Raw genomic sequence first — 14,485 nt, forward strand, 5'->3', positions numbered from 1 at the left:
TTTGTGGGATATATGTACATGAAAGTTGCTGTAAGGAAAATACTTCATTATTTAAAGTCTTAGGGCCTCATTTCAACTATCTAGTATTTATGTATGTGTACATATGGTAAATGTATCTAGTTATACTGTACAGTATTTGGAACAGGAGATTGGGGCAAGTTACGGCTACCAAGAATATTTGTGACTTTGGATATCTCTTCATTTTTCATCCATAACTATGGAAACAAAGTACTGTTTGCCATCATTAACTAACAAAGTCCTATTGTTATTTCATTAATGACAAATAATTATCATGAAATTCTTTTTGCAGCTTCAAGCACAATGCTTCATTTGTTACGAGATTGCCAACTATACGACGTCATAGAAATGCGCACTCGCCTTCCATCAAAAATAGGCATACGGATTCAAATCATGCCCTCGAAAATCTTGTTAATAGTAATAGGTAAGTGTTGCCTTCATTTATAAGTCATTCTGTTTTAAAATCATTCTTCATTTTTACCGTGGCACAATGTTTTACTTCGTTTCCATCAAGGGGGTTTCCTTGCAGAAGTTAATCAGTCCAGTCAGACAGCTAAAAAAATAACCTGGGAGAGGTTCGGAATGTATTTTGCTGTCCTGACACGTCTGCGTTATTGTTGCAATTCCACACACACACTGTGTGTATTTTTCCTTGGTCTTGGCATTAAATGACCTGGACCATTTCAAAGTAAATCATCAAAGTATGTCATTCCTCCCGCAAAGATAATAATGATTGTTTTCTGGTTCAACAGAAATCGTTGTTTAGGTTGCTTTAAATGTTAGTACCACGAGTTCAGTTGTAGTCCCTCTGAGTCAAGAGACTTTGGTTTGTCAGGTAGTTCTGTCTTATATAATAATAACAATAATAATAATAATAATAATAATAATAATTATTATTATTATTATTATTATTATTATTATTATTATTATTATTATTATTATTATTATTATTCAAGTATAAAACGGAATTAGATTCTTCATTAAAACCACAGGTAATTTTCCGTTACAATGGATATTCTGTTGCAATGATGTTTAGCCACTTCCTCTGCACGGCCTCAGAAAATAATTTTTTGTCGCTTTTGACAAGGCTAAGGCTTTTGACAAAGTTTATCATAAAACTCAAGATCGCATTAATGTTATAATTAGCCTCACGACGCGGTTAAGAGAGGTAACTCTTCTGAATGCTGAATGTTGGAAATCCAGTATCTCAATTTTATACGTAACCTTTTTATTAAATTTATTTGAAGAACATATTTACGATCTTCTTTTCCCATCGTTTATTTTCATCAATATTAATGTTCTTTATGCATTTATAATAAATCATTTCTTGTATTCTGGCATATTTAGCGTTGCAGAAGTAGTTCAAATGTTCAAAAAGAAAAATTAGAAATTCTTGTTTTTCTGTGCATTGTTGAATGCTAAAGGCCCAGATAAAGCCTAGGGACTGTTTTTTCTGTTTTTATTCTCAACTATATTGTGAAATGCAGGAAATGCCATTCAATTTTTTTAAGATTGACTGATGTCATCCTGCATGTGACTTTTAAGTGAATTTGTACAGTTACCCTCGAATTGTTGGTGTATTATTCTCTGTTAGTGTTATCCATTTCCAGCACTTGTCATTCAGCTTCCAGAGAAAAATAGCTAAATTCATTTAGCCTTCTTCCAAATGTTTTCTTCTGACATATATCAACAATGTTAGCTGTGAAACCTGAATCCCCATTGATGGGACCTGTCCTATATTCCGACTGGCATTTGATATTTCAATGATTATTTGGTCTGTTTCTGCTTTATGTCCCTGTAAATATTTACATGTGTTGTAACTTGTTTTTCATATTTGGCTCATCAAATAATTTTGTGTCTGGCTTCATAATGTTAGAAGTTTCAGTTTACTTCCACTATATTTTTCAGATTCATTTATAAAAACATCGAGTTAGCAAGTGCCCTTGTCTTGAGTGCCAGAAGCTGTTTCCAAACGCACTTCTAAGACGCTCTTGTTACAACGCCATTTTGTGCCGAGTTAATTACATGAGTTACCATTTCGCCTTCCTTTCCCTAGCATTTAATATGTGGTCTGCATATTTATTGGATTTTGCATCTACTGCGTGTGAGATTAGTTGTTTTGGTTCCCTGTGCTTTTCGTGTATGGACTCTTTTATGTATACAAAAAGCTCATTATGTAGGACTTCCACTCAGGTTTGTCGCTCCAATTTTTTCCTTTCAAAAACGTTTATCCAATTAATGTAAAATATAATACTGTAAGGAGTAAGCTACCTTATGAGTGCTTCTGTATTATATATTTGCCTTTGAAGATAGATAATGAATTATCTCCTCTGGTGTCTCCTTCTGACTTGTCTGCCTTAATGTTTGTCTCTGCTAAAAATGTTGTTGTGTGAGAGGGTCCTTTGGCCTCTCCTTGTCACCTCCTTGAGCTATTATTATCTCATCCAGCAGCCCTGGATTAGGCAGGGTTGGCTCTTATCGTAACTGTGCCAGTTATCCCTAGTCATGATGGGTGACATTTCTCGTTTTCTATCATCGTATCGTCAGGATTATGCTTCATATGCCTTCATATAATTTTTAACATTTGCCAGATTGTCATCTTATGAAGGCCACCAAGTGGCATTTAGAGCTCTGTGCATGGGACCAGGGGTTTAGGAAGAGTTTCAGGTTTAGGAAACCTTTGTGCTCTATTATTTGCTATTCAGGGAGAAAGAGGAGTCAAACCTTCACTAACTTTAGTGCCTGTGTACCCCTTATAAAAATCACGTTAACACTGCTATTTTTTTTGTGTGCCAGGCTTTGTCCTACCTCTGAATTTATCGTGTGCATCCTGCCAAGCCAGTGCTTTAAAATCTGTGCCAAAAATGGCTCGAAACTATCTATCTAGATAACTGTCTTTTATCTATTTTTAGATGACTTGACAACTCACCACCAAACTGCCGAGCTCGAAGGTTTTGTAAATATCCTTCAGTCATTTCGACATTTTGTTCATACTCTTAAAGGACTTATACAACCCATACAAGATGTATTTTCGAGATTTTTACGCTAACATTGTTTCCAGTAAAAGCGCTGTGACTATCTTCCTAATTGAAAATGGGTTACTGAAAGACAGGAATATTTGTCAAAAGTGCGATGGACCTGTCATTCAAACTACTAAAAACTCACGAGGAAAAGGTTGGTCAGTGTGGAGATGCAGGAGAAAGGGTTGTCAAGCAGTGAGCTCTGTGAGAAGAGGGAATAATTTCTTTCCGTATATCGATTTAAATGGAAAATTACATTGCAACTTGAGCCTTTGCGCAATCGTTGAGCTCATTTTTTTGTGGTCTGTGGAACTGTCAGTAGTACAGGTTACAAAGTAAATACTGGATTATCATCCGCTACTGTGATTGAGTGGTTCAATTATTGCCGGGAGGTTTGTTCTTGTATAGTTTCTGCCAGTCGAAGAGGCAGATGGTTGGAACGGAAAACAATCCTGATTAAATCGATGAATTAAGATTCACCGGTCGGCGCATATGCAACAGGGGTCGGATTTTGGAAATCGCAATTGGTCTTTGGTTTATGTCAGGGCAACGATGTGCGATATTTCTTCGTAGAAAAAAGAGATGCAGCAACTTTGTTACCCATCATTGAAAGGGAAGTAGGGAGTGCATCATGGATACGCTCTGATGAATGGCCTTCCTATCGCAGACTATCACAATTCGGATATGTACAGTACATCACACCATAAACCATCAGATCAATTTTATAGACCCTAATACTTCTGTTCATAACCAACAAATTGAAAGATTACGATAATGAAGAAAAAACGAGGAGTGCCTAGCCATCGCCTGCAAGGACATTTAGGCGAGGTCTGCTGGAGGTTTTCAAAGGGAAAGAGTGCCGATTTTTTTCGTTAAGTTAAACGACAGTCAGAATGTTTTTATTTAAAGGATTCAAATATCTTGTATTATAAATTTTTGTCAAATTTCTTGTTCCATAATTTTTACTGTTTTTAAATTTTATAACACAACAATAAATGGCAATTTTCCTTCCAGTTTTGCTTTTCCCCTTACGTTAGATAATGTACCGTTTTTTTTTAAATGAAATGTTTAGGATACTGATGAAGGTGGCTAAAGCGGCAAGCTTCTTTTTTACTGAAATGTTACTGCCGATGAAGGCAGTTTTGGAATCCAGTAAGAAATTTGTATTGTGGTTGACTCATTTTTCCAGCTGGTGGTAAAGAAACTAAGGGACAGTAACTTTTGCATGATTTTTGGAACGCCGTGGTAAAATGAAGTATACCAAAACTTGTGCATAGCAGATGTTTAGCGTCGGATGATTGTATAGAACTTTGTCTTTTCAACTTTATAAAAAACATTCTGATGTAGGTTATAATGCAGATGTGTAATTAATTACAGTTATAGATATGTGCAACATCAAAGAAAGATTGTTTGTTGTGCACTAAATAGACATATGGGCCATTAGAAATCCAGACAAAATGATTTAACATATTGCTCTTCTGTACATCATTCCCATTTCGTTTTTCAGGTTAAACGCTAGCCATAGTGAAGACTCTGTTACGAAAGAATCTTCAGACGCCATATTTACTAAGAAAAATTCAGATGGTAAGAAACAGTTCAATATTGTTATCCTTTGTGCATTTTTACAGCTATGGTAGATATGACAAGTGTTGTCGATTTGGTAGGTGTTGATTGCCTCATCTATTCTCTGAATAACATAAGATTTTACCCATAACATGCTTAAGGAATGTCATTGCGAGGAGAATAAAACATAACGTGTTAGTGCTTTTCGCGTGTTGGCATGAGATGAGCATCGATGTGTGTTCAGCGAATTTTCCTCCTCGTAATTTGGATTAAGTAGAATTTCTGATGAACTAAACATTGACTTGATGAAAGTGAAACGATTAAAAGCACCCAGCAGAAATTTTCTCCTAAATTTTCCGTAATCTTTTGTATGTTGCAGCATTCTTTCTATCGGGGGCTGTTAATGACATGTTTTATCATTGTCAGGGATTTTTCCTTTTCTTCATCGAATGTCCATGCTGTCAGATTAATATTGCAAAAATATTCCGTCTTGAAAGAAATACTTTTTTTTTTGTCATGGCGTTTTCTAAATTAGATATTTGTATCTTATAGGTTTCGTTTCGTACGGGGCTGATATCCTTTTTGTTGTGTGTGTTAATTTCTGTGTATGGATATTCCTGGTGTTATTATTTTTTTTTTTTTTTTTAAACTGTTACTAACTGTGTTACTTAAGTTTAACCAATTTTTCTCATCATGATATAAAGCACTTCAGATCAACATATTTTTTTAAGCTTAGGAAGTTGTATGGAATATAATGGGTAAATTCAGTTTAATTTGAGTATCCTTTTAACTCCATCAGCCCACTTTTGCTAAAAAATGAAATTGTGTAGTTTGTTACCAGTGTGACTGATTTTGCCACAGAGATTTCTTTTTTAATGATAGCAAAGTGGAGTTGATGCTCCGGGGATATAAAAGGTTTGGGAGAAGCCCCAAAGAACTTGAACTAAGTGGAGGACTTAAATAGGCCTTGGCTAACCTGTGAAATGTTATGCATCTTAACAGCATTCAGTAACTCTTAATAACCTGTGAAAAAAAACAAAGTGAGGCAGTAATGTTTGAAACAGCTATAATGTTTTTCTTTAATAGTTTTGATAACTATAAATGAAATATTCAGCTACCAGTGTATGTTTTTGTTAGTGATGCATGGCATGGTATTTGGTACAAGCAACTCTAGGTATTATGCAGTGTGTTCGGACTTGTCTGTACTTTTTTGCGGGTGGTTTTACTATTTATGGAGATGCGACACAGTCTTGACTTGACGTTGCAAATCAGGGATAATTCTTTTACTTGGAAAGGTAGATACTCGTTTAACATTCTTGGTGATCAATTATACTTCTTGTTCCTAGCTAACAGAATTCCTGCTGAATAAGATGTATTTCTTGTATTATAAGATAATTTCTGGGTTAGGTCCACAATGAGTTTAGCATGATACTGGATGGACTGGATAAGTTAGCAGTTTCTGTAAAAACCCTTAGCTCCTCATGGTGAGGAGCTCATATTTTTCAGTAGGATGCTTATTTTTAGTAAGTGAAGACCCTAATTGTACAGCAGTTATCTCTACATTGTTAGCAATTATCTTTGGCCAAACAGTTAACAATAAGCATATTTTGTGCTCTTATAAAGAGTGCAAATTTTCTTTGAAGGCTGAGATCAAGGTAATTGACTGATTTAAGTTATACAAATAGGTTGTATGCATGATATGTTTCAGATTTAATGGTGCAGTGATTGCCTCTTTCAGCATTTACAAGTGGTTTTAAAAATTGTCCTTTTGCTGTATATGATTATAACTTTATTTTCATCAACATCCCTTTGTATGTCTGTGAAAGTTTAATAAATGTTCATTGTATTTGCAAGCTGCATTATATGACATATTTTCACACATCCCTCTTGTATATACGTAAGTTTATGCACTGGAAATAAGATGTTCTACACAAAATGAGAAGTTTGTAGCTTACTTTTTCTTAATTCGTGAACAGTCTCTGGAAAAACAGGTTTCTCTCATTCCTACTTTTTGTTCTGGAAGAGAGTTGAGAACCGTGTTGTGACACAGGGCCAGATGTTAGAAGAAGTGGAGTGCTTTTTTTTTTTTTTACCTCAGGAACACCATGCAATATGAAGCAGGTGAGGAGGCAATGAGAAAACCATAACTGCAGCATGGATGAAATAGAGAACGATAGTTAGACTATGGGTAAAATGTCCCATTAGAGAGAGAAAGTAAAGTCTTCAGTTGGCACATAAGACCAGTACAATACCAGTCTATGCGGCAGAAACATATGCACTGACACAGAACCCAGGTCTTCACAAAAAAAGTCAGGGGAACAAAAGATTTTTTTTTTTTTTTTTTTTTCAGAATCTGAATGGGGGACATGGGTTCATTGTTCATGCAGTTTAGTAATATATTTGCTTCTGCCAAAGGTTACTAGAGATATCATTTTTTTTTAAGAAGTCTCAAAGGGTGAACTGTTCACTGAACTTGCTAATGTCTTAAGGTAAAGTGCAAGATCTAACAGCCCATGTGCAGAACCTTCTATAGTCAAAGAAGTCCGTTGTTAGGGTAGGGGAGGCGTCTAGCAAACTTGTCAGGAAAGCTGTTTACTTGGACAGTAAAAATACTGGCCAGCAACTGTAGACTGGGTCTCCATGCAAGTTCTTTCATTTGATGGGAAGGGGCACCTACAATCTTGATTGGTCCACCTGGAAATGTCCCTGAGATTTCTGGAATGCATATTTTGTTCATGCAGGTAAATGGAAATGAGGACTTATAGCTACTAAACAAACAGTTCCTCCATGACAACAGTTTGGAAAATGAGGAGATCCACTTTAGCCTACCTGTCTTCTAGGACCATAACAAGGGTCATATATTCTTCATCAAGTCTGACAATGCACAGCGTGAATAGGTCAGTGCAGTTATGAAATGGAGATGCCACTAAATGGTTTCTGCTACCGGAGTCTGTCAATGCATCATGATTTCCCAAAATGAAGCTAGCAAATAATGAAAGGTCCTTGACTTTAGTCCTAACATTAAGAGAAGTAAATGTTAGAGAAATGAGAACTAGGATTCTTAATGGTTCTTCAAGAAGTGACAGAGTTGCATTGTCAGACTTGATGAAGAATATATGACCCTTGTTATGGTCCCAGAAGACAGGTAGGCTAAAGTGGGTCTCCTCATTTTCCAAACTGTTTGTTTAGTAGCTATAAGTCCTTACTGTCATGTCTGAGAGGTGGGCACCCAACTCCTCTAAAGGAAGACAGTGAGAGATTGTGGGGATGGAGTTGTAATGTAGCACCCTTAGAGAGATTATTTTATTAGACACCAAAATAGGTACCTCTTGTACAAGAAAACAGCAGAAGTCCCAAATCTTATAACTGGAGGGGGAAAACAACTTAAGTAGGACTCTGGTGAGTGCATATGACATTGGGCTTGGGGGCTAGTTTCACAAGTAAGGAAAGCTGGTCTAGCAGTATGTTATTCTTGTTATTCTTTCTGATTAACAATTTTCTCCTGGAAGAGCTTGACAGCTGATCTCAGAATGCCTATTTTATTTGAAAAGGAAAAGTAGGAAGGTTTTTTAAAGACCTTGTATTGATCCATATCTAAAAAAAAAAAGTCTGTGGTGTTTCCTGTGCCATCTGTTTGTCATGGCACCATAGATAGCTGTCCAGTAAGAGATTCTGATTTTTTCATCCTAAATTTTTTGAAGATGTGAGTCCAAGGGTCAAATATCCAACTAAGAGCTCTGAGACAATATCAGAAAATGGTTCTTAGGTAGTTATTCCAATAACTTTGACATTATAATATCAGGAACAGAACTTCCCTGTTCATTATAGATAAGGCTGGAAAGAGATTGGTCTTGTAGACATAGGGAACAGTCTCTTTGAATGATAGTTTATAATCAGTCTTCACAGCTAGAACTACCCAAGATCTGTTTTTCTATTTCCACATAGAGCCAAGACGGTGTAGTCTTGTCTCAATGCATTATAGGTGGCAAGAGTGTGAAAAGACGTCATTTCCATTTTCAGTGTAGATTTACCCATTTGGTAAAGCCGTGTTTCCCTCTGTGCTTAACAGCATAGAAATGTCTCTTTAGAATGGTTTCCTGTTTGAGAGAGGGGGAAATCACAGGTCGATGACTTGACACAAATGTTTCATTACTAACATGGGTTTTGTAGTCCTCACAATGCCAAAATCATCTTCAATAACTTCCTAAAAGTAAGATAGGATAATGTCTAATGGAAGTTCATTGACACGTTCTTGTTTTGTAACCTTAAAACTATCTGTCAAATTTGTCAAGGCATCAAATACAAATTAGCGAGTATTCTTGTGACTGTGCAGTTGCTTCTCTCTTTTGACTCTTTGTGTTGATTTAGGGCTGTACTTTATTCTGCAGGTGAACTAATTTATATTTTGTATAACCATTCTTAAAATGTTCTAAAACTGCCATTTAACAAGCAAGCAAAATAATCTTCTTTGACCAAAAGCTTTTATGCCAGAAAAATCATAATTTTAAAATTTTGTTACAAAATTGAGAGCCCTTTTGCTTGGATGTAAGGAGCATACTTAGAATGTTCTTTCAGGATGGCCACCAGTGGTAAAAATACAAAAGCTTTCAAACTTGGTCTGATTGGAGGATGGAAAGCTGCTGTAGATGAAAAAGTTAAGCTCGGTTGCATTTGCCCCTGGAGTAAAAAACTGAAAGTATTCATGACTGAATTTAGGGCATCTGTTGCAGTAGGGTCGTTTTATTCTGCGTAGCTGATTAGGCGTGGGCGATTTAGCCCTTTCGACGGAGATTTTCGGCAGGGGGTCTTTTTGGCGTCAAATTAGTAACTCACCGCAGTGTGAGAAAATTTATCAAAATAGGCAGTCCCCTTGCCATTGTTGTCTTCTACTCTTGTCTCTCTATCTCGTCAAGTCAATTAGCTATTCTAGTCGTAATGATTGCCAAATAGTCCAAAGGCCTTAAGTGATGCCAGAAAATCGGCAAACCGTTTTTTCGGCGAAAGTTTTCCCGCCAAAATTTTGTTACAAAACGCCGCGCGCGGTTTTTGGAGCTGTCTGTTTTTTATGCTGCACATGTTGGAAAAATAATGCCGCGACCGCGAGCATACGGTTTTCAGAAGTCAACACATATTAAGCTTTCAGGATGGCCACGGAAAACATTTAGTGGTAAAATGTTGAAAAGCATGTATTACTTCTATTACTTGGTATTTTCATTGGAGGATTAAAGCCAATTTCACCAATTGTAGAACTAACAAGATAATACTATTATTATATAATTACGCAGTACATTTGCAATATTTATCGTAAAAATTTAACTGTTTTGAAATAATTCCCCAGCTCGCTATGACGGAATGGCAATTTTAATGAAATTTGCCACATCCATCCTACTCTGATGTCCGAACAACACAGAGAAAACCGCACTGCAGGTCGGGCTATAGTATGTCAGGTTCAAACTTTCGCGGTTTGCCGCTGCCGCGCTCTCGGCAACGGTTTGCCCATTTGTCACTACCTGATTAGAGGCTGCCATAGAACTCGAAGGGTTCAGCTTCAAATTTTTCAGTCGTCTAAACCCTGTTTTCGAAATGGCATCAAATATTTTATCAAAACGTGGGAAGGATCTTTTTATTTTTGACGCAACGAGCAAAAGTGATCCTGAATTAAAGTTTTGGAGTAACATAAAGATGTACTGTCAAAGTGAGATTGCATATGAAGGATGGAAAAGTTATTCGCCAGTTGGAAACTAGGCAGTCAAAAAAATTGTTAGAAAAGATAAAAACTTGTTGTCTGAAACTCTCGAGCCACCAGCCGTTGTGGTAAATGAATGTTTGGTTGGCGCATCTCAAGCTAGTTTCTCTAGCTCCAGACTTGCCTGCAATCGAAAACTTATAGCAGGAATAGTCAAATTATTAAACAATATTCTAGTCTGATTTGGAGCATTTAGTGAGTTTATTATGTGTTCCCAACAAATGGGAGTCCAATAATAGGTTATTAGTATTTGGAAGAAACTGCAACATTTAGAACTCAGAAATTTGGTTTCAGCTTTCAAAGTTTTTCATCGTGTAAACGTTATATCGGACCGTGAAGGAGCTATTGTATTTTCGAAATGGCAACAAAATGTTTTTTCAAAATTTGGAAGAACCATCAAATCTAAAATGATTTGTGACTTTACAACGATGGATTTACATGAGGGTTGCTTTTATTTCATGCCCAGACATCTTGTTTCAACAAAGCGTTATAAAAAAACTTTGATCTTGAATATGAAAGAATGGATGGATACGTGGACATTGAAGTTCTTAAAGAACGATGCCTTGTTTCATGGGTCAAATTGAGATTGCATATGAAGGATGGAAAAATTTTCGCCAGATTGAATAAACACGGTCTAAACAATGAGGCTGCAATAATCGCGCCAAAAATAGAGGTTGAAAAGATGAAAATAAGATGTTACGGAAAAAAAGAAGTGCTGAAAGTTGACACTTGGAGCCACCTAAAAAATTTGATGGTGAAAATGAATGTTTGGTTTGAATCATTAAATCCTAGTTTAGCCTTAGCTCCAGACTTGCCTGAAATGAAAAAATTTTCTATTAAGCAAGTTGAATAGTTTTTAAAATTTTTAAACTGTTTTGCAACAAGTTTTTGCGTTATTTCAACAGTTTATAAAATGAGCATTTATTTAAGAATAAATGACCTGAGTCATATTACATTGTGTTTTTCATTGTTTTTTCCTTTTTTCATCCTCTTTTGGAAGAGAAATTCTTGGGAGACACTGGAGAAATACATCCTAATGAAATTTTAAAGACAGTGACTTCGAAATGTTCTGACGCCTTAGCGGCTACGCCGAATAGTCCAATTATTTCTCTGACGTCTAATCGGCCACGTGAAATCAGCTACGCCAGATGGCATATGCCGAAACCTACCAAACCCCTTGCAGTCATGACTAAAGTATTTCAATAAATCCAGTTCCAGCCATATGCAATAGAAAACCCTCCTCTGTTCTTTTTGTCACTTGTTGCCATGATATTAAATTCAATTGAAGTGACCCACTTCTTCCACCTTTGAGTCACATTGGAAGAATTTGTAGTCACTGAGAACTCCGTCAATCTTGAAAAAATCTAAATGCACTTCTAATGGCCTATCCTAGCATAGACTCAAACTTCCAGTGTCTAATTTCCTACAGCTGGACAAGTTTCTTCTAAAAAATTAGTATCTCCATATCAGTTTTTATGCCTGATACAAATGCTTGTATGGTTCCAGTGTAAATGAAGATTAGTAAATATATCACCCTCCTAGTCAACCTTGTTTAAGATTTAATGAGACAGACCAAATTACCATGTAAATTCTGTATTGTTTCTCTTTAAGTTATGGATCACATTAATATGTGTATAATATGGTGTCCAAAAATGATTTTGGAAACATGATAATATCTTTTGGATAGATGGGAAATGCTTTCTAGTCAACACAAATATATATGTTCCAAAAATCTCTAATATATTGAGCCAGAGTTTGTGAGACTAAATGGCATTGTTCAAAATTGCAAGTGACCTGGTCTGTGGAGAAAACTGTCATCTTGTTCGGGGATCCTTGTAACATGGCTGTCTAGAATACTAGACAGGACATTGTGTTGTTATTATAGGTAGTTGATGCACATCTCTGTAGTTATTGGCAATGAGGCACTAGTTGTCTGCACAAAACCGAAGGGAGGTGTCTTTTTTATAATAGCATGAACAGGTAATTCCAGGGACTGTTACCAGATTTGATTACTCCTTGCACTGGCATAATTCAGCTTTGTTTATTAAAATCCCCAAGGAGGGTATTGAATATATTTATCAACTTCCCTTTGCAGAAGTAATGAAATTATCCACAGCAGTTGCGGTAGTGGCCTGGAGCCAGCAGTTGTCCATTCTGCAGGCTATCAAATCAGTGTGAACAGTATGATTTGTATCTCTCTGGGTTTGCCAGTTTTATCTAGCACTGTTTTAATTTAGGTCCATTTGATTATTTTGCAGAAACATTTTAGAATCCCAGAGATCCACATCCTCATATTAACCAAGCTTGAGCTATTTTTTCCCATGTTCAACAACAGCATAGAAAGAGCCTAAAGATGTGTCCTTTTGGAGATTGCCAAACCACTGTTCATTTTGCCATTTTCCGTTTGGTATGTTAGGCTACCATTAAACCACTGTTGCCTGACACAAGCAAAGGCAACGTGTTGCACACTTGGTGCTGTATTATGCTTTAGTTGTAACAATAATCGATCCGACTGTTATCACCATAAAACTCCTTGATTCACATGACTCTCTTTTTAATTTATATGTTCTCATTTCCATTGCCTCTCTTATCTTTTTCCCTCTCTTTCTGACAGCTGGTAGCTCGCCAGACATTCCCTGTTCCTCATATTCCCCTCATGAGCATCATATGTTAGCAGTGTAATTATCAATATTACAAAAGCAGTCATCAACAAATTAAATCCAATTTGTGAAAAATAGCAAGTGAATTAAGGTAGATTAACGAGTATTTGTGCACAAAAACACCTAGATAAATAAAAAAACCATAACCGATGGTGTATGATGCTTTCAGAATAATTTTACAGCACCTAAAAGACTTCCATGAAAACCATTCATAGTTCTACAGTAAATGGAAAAACTGTTACTGAGCAGTGTTACATCATGGCACCTATTTTAAAATCTATGTTGATATAAAAGTTTCATTCATTTAATTAATAGCAACTTCTGAGAGTATTTTCCTGAAAGTCCAAGTACAGTAGCCATGTAAGTTTCACATGGAGTTATTGAATTAAATCATATTAGGTATTTTAAAATGCTTGTCTTTAAATGTAAAACAATTAAGCACTGCTAATATATGATGCTCTTAAATTTTTGATGTCATGAAACAGAATTTTGTATTTTCTTCCAGGAGGATGCAAGATGCAAAGCTAGTGTAGTAATTAAGAGTTTCCTCCATAGATAGAGCTGGATCATGCAAAGCCTACTTTTATTAACCTTACGTGCAGTTGTAGTTCCCTTTACATCAGTCGAAAAAAATCTTAGTTTTGTATTGTGTAAGTTAACCAGTGGAAAAGGCTGCACCATTTATAAACCATTAGTAGAAAAAAATAGACAGTGACGGTAAAGTTGGAAGTTTTTTAATGAAAATGCTTTCAGAAAACGGTGCAAGTACAATTTAGTGGAAAGTAGACCCCGCATTTCTAAAAACTCTTTATTTTGTGATGTGAGGTTCATGACCATGCTTTCTCCTTTTTTCACAGACTTCGTATTAGTAATGATTGATTATCATTTACATAAAAGTTAGCATACCAAGCATATTCTTAGTTAATCGTAGTTTTTCTTTTTTTATAATCAACTTACAACATATGACTAGAAAGACGCTGTAAACTGTAAGTAAATAAAGTGATTAAGCCCAACAAGATATTTTACCACCTTCAGTCCGCCTGAGGCTCGCAGCATCACTCCTTACTCCAACTGCAGTGTTCAGTGAAGCTGGCACACCTACAGGTGTTTCTCCAGTAGACCAAGAAACAGTTCAGTTTCCAGTTGCTCTTGCAAATCTCCTCCAAAAGGAATTTGGAGGGCCACCTCCCTCACCCAGGGGATGCAGATCACTCTCAAGAGGTCAGCCAAGATATTTAAACAATAATCTTATTGGAGTCACCTCCATTGCACTGCATATATTTTGATGTCTGCCAGTTTCTCATCTGCTACACAGCACCAGGTTGTCAGCACACTGCCTTTCCTCCTTAGCCAAGAAACACATTTTTATGCGTAAATGCACATCTCTTGCTCTGCTTCAGACTCTGCTCTTATGGAACGCAGTACAGTATAAACTTCCGGAGAGTGACTGCATTCTCTATTTTTGTTTAGCAGTGACT

At 36.3% G+C, this 14,485-nt stretch overlaps 1 pseudogene; it reads left to right on the forward strand.

The window, feature by feature from the left end:
- LOC136833740 (potassium voltage-gated channel subfamily KQT member 1-like) overlaps window positions 1-14,485 on the forward strand; it is a 708,908-nt pseudogene that overhangs the window by 570,162 nt on the left and 124,261 nt on the right.

The sequence above is a fragment of the Macrobrachium rosenbergii genome, chromosome 52 (assembly GCF_040412425.1).
Source record: "Macrobrachium rosenbergii isolate ZJJX-2024 chromosome 52, ASM4041242v1, whole genome shotgun sequence".
NCBI lineage: Eukaryota > Metazoa > Arthropoda > Malacostraca > Decapoda > Palaemonidae > Macrobrachium > Macrobrachium rosenbergii.